Here is a 14988-nt window from a genome sequence, read left to right on the forward strand (position 1 = left end):
AGCTAAATGTTAATTATGACCTGGGGATTATAACCTAGAAAGGATTGAATGCAACTAACATTGTCTAATGCTCAGAGCTCATATAGTAGAGCTCTCATACCGTTTTAGAGCTCTTGCGAGCTCTAGATGCAGAGCGCTCATTTGGGAGCTTAATGTTCAGTATGACATATATTACCTAGTCATTGCTGTTATTGTCTGTTATTACTGTTATTGTCAACCAACAAACTATAGAAAACTTCATCAAATGAACTCCTCTCCGTTGTTTTGTTAATTTCTGTTTTTGTTATAACTTTGGCTTTCCTCCTGTCTTCTGTGTTAATACTCAGACTTTCCCCCATCAAGTTGTCTGGTCTGTCTATTGTTTTTAAGATGTCTCAGAGCTGAAGTTCTCTCGCTCCAGAAACACAGGGCAGCTGGAGGGAGGGAGGGAGGGAGGGAGGGAGGGAGGGAGGGAGGGAGGGAGGGAGGGAGGGAGGGAGGGAGGGAGGGGGAGGGAGGGAGGGAGGGTGAGGTACAGAATTGTCAGTGTTTATTTTGGAAATGCAGCCCCACAGACAAACAAGGGAACTGAACCCATAGCGCAGGAGCTTCAAGTTCACCATGGCATCTCCTACCTTAGTTCCTGACTTCAACTGTTCTCTTTTCTGGGACGTCCCATCCCATTCAGGTGATCAGGACTGGGGGGACTACAGTAAATACAGGTTAATGAAACAACCCCCAGAATACATGAATGATCTGCTCAAGGAGGAAAACGGTGAGGCCTTGTTGTGATTAGTGGTTACAGTTTAACTGGAGAGGTATGCATGGTCTGTGGGCTGGGAGGGTCGGGGCCAAGGCCCAGCCAGATAGGGGTGGTTTTACTGGCCTGGACCCAAATTTGTAAATCAAAGTAGAAGTGCTGATCTAGGATCAGATCAGGATCGAGGACCCCCCCCACTTGTCCAAGTAATAATATTCATTATAATCTAATGGCAAAACTTGTCCTAGATCAGCACTCCTATAGACGAGCCCAGGGGCGAAAGGACCATATTTATAAAGCGTAGGAGGGTTGGTCTAGGATCAGTTCCCCCGTCCATGTAATCTTATTCAATTTGATCTAAAAGATTAAACTGGTCCTAGATCAGCACTTATATGGCTCTATTTTAACAAACCTAATGCAATGGAAAATCTAAGCACTGGCGGTAGCTATAGGTTCAGGTGTCAGAAATATTTATTCTATTTTCATAACCAGAATTAAGGACACAGTACAGGGCAGAGAGGTGAAAGAGCTGGGTTTTGATGAATAAACAGGTTGAATGTGTGTCGAGGCTTGACCCCTCACTGGCCAATCAGAATGTGCTCCATGGCTAAATATGTGTCTTCTTGAAGTTGTGTTTTTACAGTCTTGTATGTATTGTGTTGTCATCCACTCCGAATCGAATGTTAGTCCGTTTGTCGCCTATTTTGAAGTTAAATAATCTACACAAACAAAATAACAACATTTCGGCCTATCCCATATTTGCTAAATATGTTGAATATGTTTTTGAACAGTAATTGCATGGCTTCAATATGGAAATATACTGTTAACATAGCATTCCCAGTGATGTAAGCCTACTGTAAAATGCATTATGTCTGAGCCATGGACATGTCTAGCGTTGTCAATAAACCAGATTATTTCACTAGTGGTAACATCTAAAAACACAGCGAAAAATTCCAATCATAATCGAATGAAACTAAACAACTTGTTTTAAAAACTTGTTCCCCGTGGGCTTGTAATATTATGCCTAAAACAACATAGACTACGGAGGGTTTTACACACATCCAAATTTTTCACACGAGTGAAAAGAAAGTAGTGACTTTGCCACATGACAAGTAAACAAACAAACAGGTAAATATAGCCTACAAGCAGATTTGGCACCACAGACATCAATCGGAAATCCCACGATTTGACAGTCAGGTCCAACAGAGAAAAGGGTTGAAGACATTGTTTTAATAACTTGATGTTCCTCAACAGGCTACAGTCACTGACACCTTTCATGCAATGGGAATCCCACATAATGAGTACAAACGTTTCACAGAGCTGGACAAAAATAATGTCCAATATAATAAGGGAAATGACTGTTTTGCTGCTTGTGATTTTTTAATAAACATTGGTGATGTATATTAGGCTACTGTGTGTGCCTCTACTGGCAAAATACCGCTATGATCAGCTTTAAGTTGCTCTTAAATATCCCCAGGTTGGCTCACTGAAATTGCCATATTGGCACGTGTTTTTAAGGACACGCCTCAAATATTTCCGCCCCTCCCACCTCAGCGTAAGTCAATCGATGTTAGACAGTTAAATTGCCGAACCTGGCGTAAGGGCTGAAAAATACCAATGCGGCAGTTTTAACAAGACGAAATTGCAAACTAACGTGCGTTTGACACTTGCGCCTCCTTACCGCCAGCCCAAAATAGAGCCCCTATTCTCTGAGACAATTTGTGAATAGGAGCCCTCGCCTCTCAGCTCGAGTGAGTCAGGTTTCGCTACGGTCTTTATGGCAGTTCTGTCTCTACTCTGTGTAGGTCCAGGAGTCTGGTTGGCCATCACCACCCCACACAGACACCTCATGTTGAAACTATCCAGAATATGTGTGTCACCTACTCCCAGTCTCATAGCAGCAGATAGTATGGGCCAGTTTCCCAGACATAGATTAAGCCTATGCCTGGACAAAGAAGCACATTTAAGCATTGAGAATGTGTTTTAGTCCAGGACTAGTCCTAATCTGTGTCTGGGAAACCAACCCTATGAATATACAGCCAGGTTTATAGGCCCTCCCATATTGTCATCACTGTTAGTGATACAACTAAGGAATCTGTATGTAGCCCACTTAATCATCTTTACTATATCCTGACTTCTGTCTATGAGGTGTGGTAATGTGGGTTGCTCTCTCTCTTCATGTATGATTTCCCCTTCCTTTAGATGCATGTGAACTGTTTGCATCTCCCTATAGGGAGTCTCAATCTGCCCCATGAGTCTCTGGCTGGGCTGGAGACAGTGAGACCAGCCACCATATTGTGTGCGTGCGTGTGCGTGTGTGTGTGTGTGTGTGTGCCTGTGTGTGTGTGTGTGCCTGTGTGTGTGTGTGTGTGTGTGTGTGTGTGTGTGTGTGTGTGTGTGTGTGTGTGTGTGTGTGTGTGTGTGTGTGTGTGTGTGTGTGTGTGTGTGTGTGTGTGTGTGTGTGTGTGTGCGTGCGTGCGTGTGTGTGTGTGCGGTTACCATTGTGACTGTGACAGAAACACATAATCATTTCCACCTGTAGATGTTAGTAAGAATTCTACCTCCATGGCTGTGATCAGTTTGACGCAGTAACATTCCATTCCAACTCCTCACAGCAGTTGGTACAAACGGCTGTGTTTTATTAAGCTGCTCATCTCTGATATTGTGATTCTGTTTCCCTCCAAAACAGGTGGCAGCCGAGTTGTCCCAACAAGCATAAAGGGCATAGTTGACTGAGAGTTCAGTAGGATCTCTATCTTATCTCTCTCATCTCTCTCTCTCATCTCTCTCGCGCTCTCTCTCTCTCTCTCTCTCTCCCCTCTCTCTCTCTCTCTCTCTCTCTCTCTCTCTCTCTCTCTCTCTCCTCTCCATCCCTCCCCCCCTCTCTCTCTCTGTCTCTCTCTGTCTCTCTCTGACACACAAACAAACAGACACGTACACAAATAAACTGCAATTTAACAGGATTTACTTGAGGCCTGAAAATCCCATCAGGGACATCATTTTATACCTCAATCCCATTTCCTACTCCATGGAGGGACAATCCCTGCAGCTCACCATCAGAGACGTCACAGCAGCACCAGTCACTTTGCCTTTCTGACAAGTATAGATAGATAGACGTATAGATACACACTGAGTGTACAATACATTAACACCCTCCCCCTTGTGCCCCTCAGAACAGCCTCAATTCATCCGGGCATGGACTCTACAAGGTGTCCAAAGCGTTCCACAGGGATACTGGCCCATGTTGACTCCAATGCTTCCCACAGTTGTGTCAAGTTGGCTGAATGTCCTTTGGGTGGTGGACCATTTTTGATACACACAGGAAACTGTTGAGCATAAAAAACCCAGCAGCGTTGCAGTTCTAGATTTTTAAAAAGCAGTGTGCCTGGCACCTACTACCATACCCCGTTCAAAGGCACTTAAATAGTTAGTCTTGCCCATTCCCCCTCTAAATAACACACAATCCATGTCTCAACTGTCTCAATGTTTTGTCCATGATGTTGTGTGTACACTCAGTGTAGATTAAAAAACATGAGCTGGCACACACCCAGAATAATAGTTTGTGTGGAGGTGCTGACTAACGGCCAATAAACTATAGTTTAAACTATCAAAATAAAAAAGTCGCACACTTCTGCATTTAATGGGACTCAGCTGCTCGGCATCACAGACCCTGAGGAAGGCACAGTGATGCCGAAACATTGGTAAATACCCATTAAATTGCTGGGAGTTTAAATGTGCGACTTCCTTTATTTTGATAGTTTACCCTCAGTGTAGATAGACATAGATAGCAACATACTTAATATCCCAGAAAAGGTCTAGAACAGTATAGTTATCACGTGATAATGTCAGTCATTCTATCACATGGAGTTCTTTTCAAACAGTGCTATTCAGTCGGGGAAAATATTTTGTTGGGGAGTAAATGTTTTTATTGGTTCTCTTAATTTTTGAGATAAACATTTAAAGGATCGAAGGTTATGTTTTATGTGAAAATAAGAATGTGCAGATTTGAAGGTTGTATCATTAGATTTGGGGTTGTCAGAAATTCTGGTGAAAAATGGGTTCTCGCCGAAAAGTTTGAATACCACTGTTTTAAACCAAGAAACAGTGTGTTCAACGCTTGTGTCAGGGAGGACAAACACGGAGAACTACAGGGAAATGGTATTTAAATGTCAAGTGCAGTACGATGTCTACGGATTGCGGTTTGTTTAAATCCTGGACTTAGCTATTCAAGAGAACTAAACTACTACCTCAGCGTGGAAGGCTTTTGGAAAACCAGCCTCTTGACTGAACCCTGTGATTGAGCGGGTGACACTCGCCACGAGGAGCCATAGCTCCAGATAAGTGGGTGGGTGGGGGTAGGCTTCTCCTGAGTCCTCGCGGTGCTGATAAGTGTGTGAGTGTGAGGGAGTTGTCTCCCGGCTTGTCCCCACTTGTCTCCACTGCGTGCCTCGACATTCACTGGCCGCTCTAATCCAGGACCCCTGCTGCTGCGTTGCCTTTCAGGCCGACCGTAATCCACTGGCTGCTATTGGCATCCCACTGAGATATTAAATCAGACACACGCAGTCCCAGAGTGTCTAACTGGGCTCTCCGTTCTCCAAGCAGTGGCTGTGACACTGAAAGCTTAAACAAGCCACAGAGTAAATGCTCAGACACACCAATAGCATCTGCTGGCTCAGAGTACTTAGCACCTCTGAATGTCATTTGCGAAACGAGTGCGCACCATTTAACTTGTAGAATCGCGTGAAAATGACAGCAGTCTGAAGTCTACAGCAGGTGGTCCCTAAAACACAGCGGGCTGAACGATCTGAAGATAAACGGTAGATCCACATTTGGTGAGATGTGTGAGAGCCTTAAAAGTGCTCGGCTAACAGTTCCCTTTGGTTGTCTTACCTGGATTCATTTCAGTGGTGCAGGTTCTAGTGGATTACAGTGAGCAATAAGAAATCCATCTCTGCCTTTTTGATGAGTGCTCCAACTCCTTTTTAAACTTGAATTAGTCTGTTTGGACGTTCTACTCCTTTTTAACTTGAATTAGTCCGTTTGGACATTCTACTCCTTTTTAACTTGAATTAGTCCGTTTGGACGTTCTACTCCTTTAACTTGAATTAGTCCGTTTGGACGTTCTACTCCTTTTTTTTTTTTAACTTGAATTAGTCTGTTTGGACGTTCTACTCCTTTTTAACTTGAATTAGTCCGTTTGGACGTTCTACTCCTTTTGAACTTGAATTAGTCTGTTTGGACGTTCTACTCCTTTTTTAACTTGAATTAGTCTGTTTGGACGTTCTACTCCTTTTTAACTTGAATTAGTCCATTTGGACGTTCTACTCCTTTTTAACTTGAATGAGTCCGTTTGGACGTTCTACTCCTTTTAAATTTGAATGAGTCTGTTTGGACGTTCTACTCCTTTTTAACTTTAATTAGTCCGTTTGGATGTGTTTTCTTGGTAAACCATTCTCAAGGTTCTAGCATCTGTTGGTACTTTCAACAACAGGAATGTGGTTTCTATTGATTTTGATATTTTGCTGTGTGTAGGCTATTGTTGAATGATGAGCCTGATATTCTTCACCTCTTGCCTGTCATCTTGGGAACCATGGTTTCTTCATTCAGTTTAGTAGGAATTTATATTCTGGCCAAAAGAAGTCAGGACTGCTATATGATTTATATCCTACCAACATACATAATCTGGGAGAAATATATCTCTTACATTCATTTTTAGTGTGCATTTCTTAGCTTGTCCCAAAAAAAGAAAGCCTTTTAGTTCTATGTGGTTATACCCAACAACATGTCTATTGGTTGGCTGTCTATGTGGTTATACCCAACAACATGTCTCTTGGTTGGCTGTCTATGTGGTTATACCCAACAACATGTCTATTGGTTGGCTGTCTATGTGGTTATACCCAACAACATGTCTCTTGGTTGGCTGTCTATGTGGTTATACCCAGCAACATGTCTCTTGGTTGGCTGTCTATGTGGTTATACCCAACAACATGTCTCTTGGTTGGCTGTCTATGTGGTTATACCCAACAACATGTCTCTTGGTTGGCTGTCTATGTGGTTATACCCAACAGCAAGTCTCTAGGTTGGCTGTCTATGTGGTTATACCCAACAACATGACTCTTGGATGGCTGTCTATGTGGTTATACCCAACCAACAACATGTCTCTTGGTTGGCTGTCTATGTGGTTATACCCAACAACATGTCTCAACATGTCTCAATCCTATAGACAATTTGTGGGAAGAACTGCAAAAGTGTGTGCGAGCAAGGAGGCCTACAAACCTGACTCTGTTACACCAGCTCTGTCAGAAAGAATGGGCCAAAAAATCACCCAAATTATTGTGGGAAGCCTGTGGAAGGTTACCCAAAACTTTGACCCAAATTAAACAATTTCAAGGCAATGCTACCAAATACAAATTGAGTGTATGTAAACTTCTGACCCACTGGGAATGTGATGAAAGAAATAAAAGCTGAAATAAATAATTCTCTCTACTATAATTCTGACATTTCACATTCTTAAAATAAAGTGGTGATCCTAACTGACCTAAGACAGGGAATTTTTACTAGGATTAAATGTCAGCAATTGTGAAAAACTGAGTTTAAATATATCTGGTTAAGGTGTATGTAAACTTCCGACTTCAAATGTATGTGGACTTTTAGGGTGGACATTGGGACTGAGCCTGTATGACTGGACCAGAGAAAGACTGCAGCTCAGTGGTGGGCGAGACCATTAAAGTACCCGTGTCAAACCTGTGTTTCCAAACCAGGAGGAGCTGTACAGCACCAACTGTTGCCTCACACAGCTGTCCAAGCTATCCACATCTGGCCAAGCATGCAGGCAGGACAAAACTATGCACAGCGCGAGGCAGAATGCTCTGTGTATACACACACTCACAACTACAAAAGCACACACACAGACAAATGTGTGCACACACAGACACTAACAAGAGCATGCACATACACACACACACACACACACACACACTATTGAGGTGTGAGACCTTGGAATAGGATCACCACCACAGAGATACACAGCTGGACATCAGTGGACATCTGGCCTGTGGCCAGACTGACCGACTCACTGACTGCCTCACAGAGAGCAGCAATGAATACTGTAGTGAGTGGGAAAAACATTACCATGCTGGCGAACCATGCTGCTGTCTGATGAAAACCGCTAACTCTCAGGAGAACTGATCTCAGTCATCTCTCAGTCTGTCGCTCATCAGCTGATTGGTTAAACAGAGTGTGTGTGTGTGTGTGTGTGTGTGTGTGTGTGTGTGTGTGTGTGTGTGTGTGTGTGTGTGTGTGTGTGTGTGTGTGTGTGTGTGTGTGTGTGTGTGTGGGGGGGGGGGGGGGGGGTGTGTGTGTGTGTGTGTGTGTGTGTGTGTGTGTGTGTGTGTGTGTGTGTGTGTGTGTGTGTGTGTGTGTGTGTGTGTGTGTGTGTGTGTGTGTGTGTGTGTGTGTGTGTGTGTGTGTGTGTGTGTGTGTGTGTGTGTGTGTTAGAGGTCGACCGATTATTTGGAATGGCAAGTTAATTAGGGCCAATTTCAAGTTTTCATAACAATCGGAAATCTGTATTTTTGGACACCGATTTGGACGATTTTATTTTATTTTACACCTTTATTGAATTTTTATTTAACTCGGCAAGTCAGTTAAGAACATATTCTTATTTTCAATGGCGGCCTAGAAACGGTGGGTTAACTGCCTTGTTCAGGGGCAGAATGACACATTTGTACCTTGTCAGCTCGGGGATTCGTTTTTGCAACCTTCTGGTTGCAAGGACCGTGGCTTTTGTGGAGCGATGGGTAACGATGCATCGAGGGTGGCTGTTGTCGTTGTGTTCCTGGTTCGAGCCCAGGTAGGGGCGAGGAGAGGGACGGAAGCTATACTGTTACACTGGCAATACTAAAGGGCCTATAAGAACATCCAATAGTCAAAGGTATATGAAATACAAATGGTATAGAGAGAAATAGTCCTTTAATTCCTATAATAACTACAATCTAAAACTTCTTACCTGGGAATATTGAAGACTCATGTTAAAAGGAACCACCAGCTTTCATATGTTCTCATGTTCTGAGCAAGGAACTTAAATGTTAGCTTTCTTACGTGGCAAATATTGCACTTTTACGTTCTTCTCCAACACTTGGTTTGCATTATTTAAACCACATGTTTCATTATTTATTTGAGGCTAAATTGATTTTATTGAAGTATTATATTGAGTTCAAATAAGTGTTCATTCAGTATTGTTGTAATTGTCATTATTACAAATAAAAGTTTAAAATCGGCCGATTAATCGGTATCAGCTTTTTTGGTCCTCCAATAATCGGTATCGGCGTTGAAAATCATAATCGGTCGATGTCTAGTGTGTGTGTGTGTGTGTGTGTGTGTGTGTGTGTGTGTGTGTGTGTGTGTGTGTGTGTGCGTTCGTTCGTGCTTTCCTGTTTGGATGTGTATGCGTTCATGTGTATGTGTGTTTTTCTGTGTCTTCATGTGTGTGAACACATGCATGTGCCTGTGTCTATGTAGATGTGAAGAGCACCTGGAATATGGCCCTCACACATAGTCTCATAGTTCACAGCAGCATTATGGATGAAATAGTGGCCAGGGGGCTTGTATAGGAGGCAACTCTCAAGGAGAGTCAATGTCCCCTTCTCTTCCTGTTCTTCTTCCCCAAAACCTCCAGTGGGCCCCCAGCCAGACCTCCCTCCAGTGGGCCCCCAGCCAGACCTCCCTCCAGTGAGTCTCATATATATAGTCAAAGGTATATATATACGAGAGACTGTGTGTGTGTGTAGCCTACGGTGTGAGCATAAAATATATATTATATATATATATATATATATATTATGCCCATGTCTGTTTGACACACCGTAGGCTACACACACACACACACACACACACACACACACACACACACACACACACACACACACACACACACACACACACACACTTAAGAAACATATTCAAAAACACCAACCCCTTGAAAACATTCAAACTTTCATCCAGCCCCCAACCAACCCCCTCCAATCCAACCCCCCTCAGAAAGTAGGAGTGTGCCTGAGTTCATAATGTAATGTTTTATAATGATCAGGCCTCCTCATGGGTTGGTTAACTGTATTCTGCCTTGGCAGGCCTTTGCCCTTTTCCCCTGGCCTCATCTGGGACAATGGGAGGCAGCCAATCGGGAGAGGCTCTGTCCCAAACCTGCTACCCGAGCTCCAAATGTGCACACCATTAGGCGCAGGGACAGAGCAATTGCTTAATTGGAGGAAAATAGCCTCTTTATCCAGGCTTCTGCCCACACAGATCATCTGCTGCCCCATTGCCCAGTACAGTGTAGCTGTCCTGGTCTGCTATTGGTTTGGGTGCTTGGCCCTTGAGAGCAACTCTGAAGTATGTTTTGTTAAATTGGGAACTGGCAACATAACAATGGTGATATTTCATGACAGTGCCGTTATTGGATCCCAGTGTTTGTTCACCTGCTGTTATGAGAGAACATTGAGTCTTTAGGGTTTGCAATAGCATATTTTTGTTTAGGGCTTTGAATATTGATAATGTATCACAGTAAACTGATGTAATGGTAGAAATAATACCGATAGTGTTCTGCTTCTGGTTCTGAATCTGACTCCATTCCATCATCGCGCAGAACTGAAATCCTTGACATGCCCCGCGCATATGGCTTCACTATTTGAGGCGACGCAACCCCACAAGGAGAGTAAGGCCTCGCTTGTCATGCGCGCTCTGAAAATGTGTTTCTGGGGGAATTGTACTTTTTGTTGGGTGTGACTGTCAAGCAGACATGTCGTGTCCCTATGAATATGAGGAATGACACGGTGTCTTTGTAAATGACAGACGCTGGCGGTGCACGTAGGCCTACGCCATGGCCAGGGTATAAAGATATGTCAGGCAGTCCAGGGGGAGCGGCGGCGGCTCTGGACAACGGAGCAGGGCTGGCGCTCCGCTGTGGACTCAGAAATTAGGTCAGTCCGCCCTGTCCTCCTTGAACTCTGCCCATTTCACATTTCACCGACTATCTCGGACGAACAAGACCACATTTACAAACATCAAATATACCATACGGGAACAAACTGCCCGTGCAAATGATGTAACGCCTATATGTCATCCAGTGTAACAATAACCCGACACACAGAGAAGGATATAGGGAAGGATATAAGGGAGTTGTAGGCTGAAGGCAACGGGCTTACCTTAGGGGAAAATCCCGTGGATATGGCCGAGATGTCTCCGATGTATTCCCTCTCCGGCAACAAACTTTCCACTCCGTATGTTTGTGCAAAAGCCTCTCGATGACAATTTCCCCTTGCAATTCTGTAATGTTGTCCTCGTTCAAAGCACTAAAGGAAGCTGACACGTCTAAATAAAATAGTATGTGCCGCGTGAGGCGGTCCGTTCCCAGACCATTGGTTTGAAAAAGAAAATGGAAAATGGAATAAAACGAAGACGATAAGACAAGCAATACGAGATAATAGTATAGTGTTGATGTCAGTTACCGGGGATGAGATAATTTCTCGTCGCCAGAAACCCGTTCATTTTAGGTTAAACACCCTAAACTGTATCTATAGTCTAAACTGTTCCGTTGTGGAAAATTAAGATCACTGGTTGTAAAATGTGCATCAAAATTACGCGTTCGGTTTCGTCTTGGATTCAAAGTGCATCGCTTAATGGCAACGCTGGTCAATTAGGGTGGTCAATGGGTGGTCGTTCTCCAGGGAGTAGGCTATAGGAGGGGTGCGCTGGGAGATACAGAGCCGAGAGATGTCGCGAGGGGGGGTCTTCTTCGCTCGTTATGTTTCCAGATGCCGACTCCCTGTGGTTACAAACGGAGGTGTTGTCCTTATAGCTTTCTGTTCTTCTATTTCTCCGTCTCTCACTCCCTCTTGCTCTTTTATGTTCTCGCCTATTTAGTCCTCAAGGAGACGTGATTGGTAAGGTGGTCTCCCCGCGTCCGTCTGAGAGGACCCGAGCCAGCCCGTGATCTCCCTCTCCTCGCGCGCAGCAGACGAGCCCCGGCTCTGCCAGCTCAGCGCATGCTTGCTGCTCCGCCCATCCACCATGGGCAGTCAGTCCTCAGCTCCTCTCAAAATAAGTCTCTTTCCTCCCCCGCTGAACATACCGTTTTCTTTAACCCGCTTGAACTCTTACAATGAACCATACAGAAAATCATAAAGGATATTTATGTGTTAGGAGACAATTGGTTTGCATGTTTTAACGCATCTGTGTTACTGGACACGTCTCTGTTTTCCCAAGTTTAAACAGGAAATTGCTGAGCTTCTTTAAAAAAACTCCTTGCCACATATTTGGTGTTCATATTTAACCCGTTAACTTCTTTATATTCAACAAACGTGTTTCTAGTTGTTTTGGTGTCTTATAAGTGACATTTGCTTATTTTCTATTCCTTCGCGTTCAGTTTATTAGAGATGATGGGAGAAAATAGTACTATTATAAATATACCTATATAAATGCCTATCTTTTTGTCTATTGTTATTCAATTACTAAATTAATTTAGGAAATGGCAGGGACCAATCAATGTACTTAGGCTACCTACCAAGTCAATGAATTCCTAATGCAATAGGTGGCACATACCGAGGCCCATAGCCCTAATAATTATTGCAGTGCACCATTAGGTATAGCCCACTTGTGTTGCTTGGGGAGAACTCCGATACACTGCCTCGGAGTACCAAAAACCCCAGAGCAATTATGGTGTTTCAGGTTAGTGCTGAACCAGTAACATTGTTTTACCTCATCCAACCACCAGAGGTCGTGTCAGTAATAGCAAATTGTGAATTTTGACTCTCCAATCTGGTCATGAGCTTCAAAGTGAGCAGGCTTTTGTTCCAGCCCATCATTAATACGCCATATTATCTTGACGAGTAGTTAATAATAATACATGTTTAATTGTCACATGCAGTGAAATTGGTTGTTTTACAGGGTCAGACATAGTGGTACAGCGCCCATGGAGCAAATTAGATTTAACTGCCTTGCTCAAGAGCACATTGACAGATTTCTGATTTTTCACCTTGTCGGCGTGGGTATTCGAACCAGTGATCTTTTGGTTACTCACCCAACACTCTAACCGCTAGGCTACCTGCCGCCCAGTTGTGTCTGGTGTTTTAGTGCTGGGTTGCACATATGTCTAGCTCTCCCAAGACGAGGACTAATGATCATGTCCAACATGTAAATTGTGCATGATATTGGGTGAATATGTCTGTCTCTGGGAAAATATGGGTTAATATGTCTGGGGCATACGTTAAGTAACGAGGAAGTTATGCAACACCTATGTTGTGTACAGAACTCTTTGGACCTATAGTGGCTGGTACCTAGTGGTACATGCAAAAATTTTACATTCATAGGCAAATACACTCACACTAAAGTACACAAATAAACATAGCCTATATTAATGTGTAAATAATTACTATTGATGAAAACAGCCATGCAAACAGGTTATTTAAGGTGAAGGGTAAGTCATGTGTAGCACCACAGCCACCAGACAGACAGTTATCACATAACTCTAAACATAATGGCAGGTCGACAACATTACTTGACTGTATAGCCTTTAAGTGTAGGCCTACGTGCACAAATCAGCTTGCGTGAACCTGTTATATTAGAAACTTTAAAGTAAATATACATAAAATACTTGTAACAGATAACATTATACCATCTACAGTATAACATATATATATTTATATATAACATATACAAATACTTATTTTCCACCATAATTTGCAAATAAATTCATTAAAAATCCTAGTGTGATTTTCTGGATTTCCTCATTTTGTCTGTCATAGTTGAAGTGTACCTATGATGAAAATTACAGGCCTCTCTCATCTTTTTAAGTGGGAGAACTTGCACAATTGGTGGCTGACTAAATACTTTTTTGCCCCACTGTAACAATAGCCCCCAAGCAACATGTTCACACACATATTACGTTCATGTTAGACTGAAGGGTATGAACATGACACTTTACTAATTCATTATATTCCTGTTCAACTGTGTTGCCTTCGTCCTTTAGGTGGTATTATGCCAGTGTCCCTGGCTGTCCTCCGGGGCCTGTGTGTGTGTGTGTGTGTGTGTGTTACCAGTGTACTGGAGGAGAAGTGTAGCCCTATGAGCAATGATGACTGGTGCAAAAATATGTAGTAACAGATTCATTGCCACCTTTACCGATGTACAGTATGTTAGATTTGTTGCAGAGGTTTTTATAAAACGAATCCAGTTGTTCATTTTTTTATGACTTGGTAGACTACTGAATAAACCCTGTTGGGAATGCTCAGATTCAGGTGTGAAGAGCAGAATCAGAAATGAGACTGGAGGCATGAGTTTAGGCTCTTAATGGTTCACCATATTAGTTATGTAATAGGCTACTTTGCTTATAATTATGTGTATGGGCTATGCAACTAACAATGTTCTCTGACATAATGCAAAATGCTCTAATCATTCCTGCCCTCCATTTATTACAGGTATGTTATTCAGACCATTCAGATCATATGGGCACACTTAAAGTTACATAGGAATGTGGAATAGCCTCCTCGATGATGTCTCTTTAGTAGCTGAAAATAGTTGTGTATTGTCAATGTCATCTGCAATACTGTGTATGTTGCATGGTGCATCACGCTACAGAACATGCGCCAGGTCTTCCTTTTCCATGGCAGGATCTAACCTGACCACACAGTGAGCTCCTTTAGCCTAGAAGCAAAACCAGCTGACTGCAGGCTTTCATTTGTTTTGTCAATGACTCTAGGTCCAGCCTATCTATGATGTCATGTAAAAACTATTAATCGCTAATAGCATTGGAAAAGCAATAGCTGGGGCGTGTCAATAAGTAGCTAAATTATCCTGTGCTAAACTTGCAGTTTGGGGAGAAAGATGGCGCTATACTATAACGCCGTAATAGCCTTGCATGCAACATTGTACACCGCAACAGCAGCAAGTGTAACAATTGTTGCAGCAGCGAATGATCAGCCGTGAAATTGACCAACATTGTAACATTGCTACACACGCTTATATTACACACATTTCCGGGTGCAAGAGTACTGCTCCCATTTTGTGGCTCGAGTTCTGTTCTGCTCGCACAGCACGCACCAACAAGGCAGGAGTGGCGATTAGGTAACTCTCCTCTCCTACATCCAAAATGGTGAACACATTCAGCTGTTCAAAGTCAGCCTCTTTCTCTCGGCGCTGTTTCCCTTCGCTCCTCTCCCACTCGAGCCCCCTCAGTTTGTTGCTGTTTTTGT

The sequence above is a fragment of the Oncorhynchus masou genome, unplaced genomic scaffold, assembly GCF_036934945.1.
Source record: "Oncorhynchus masou masou isolate Uvic2021 unplaced genomic scaffold, UVic_Omas_1.1 unplaced_scaffold_1248, whole genome shotgun sequence".
Lineage (NCBI taxonomy): Eukaryota > Metazoa > Chordata > Actinopteri > Salmoniformes > Salmonidae > Oncorhynchus > Oncorhynchus masou.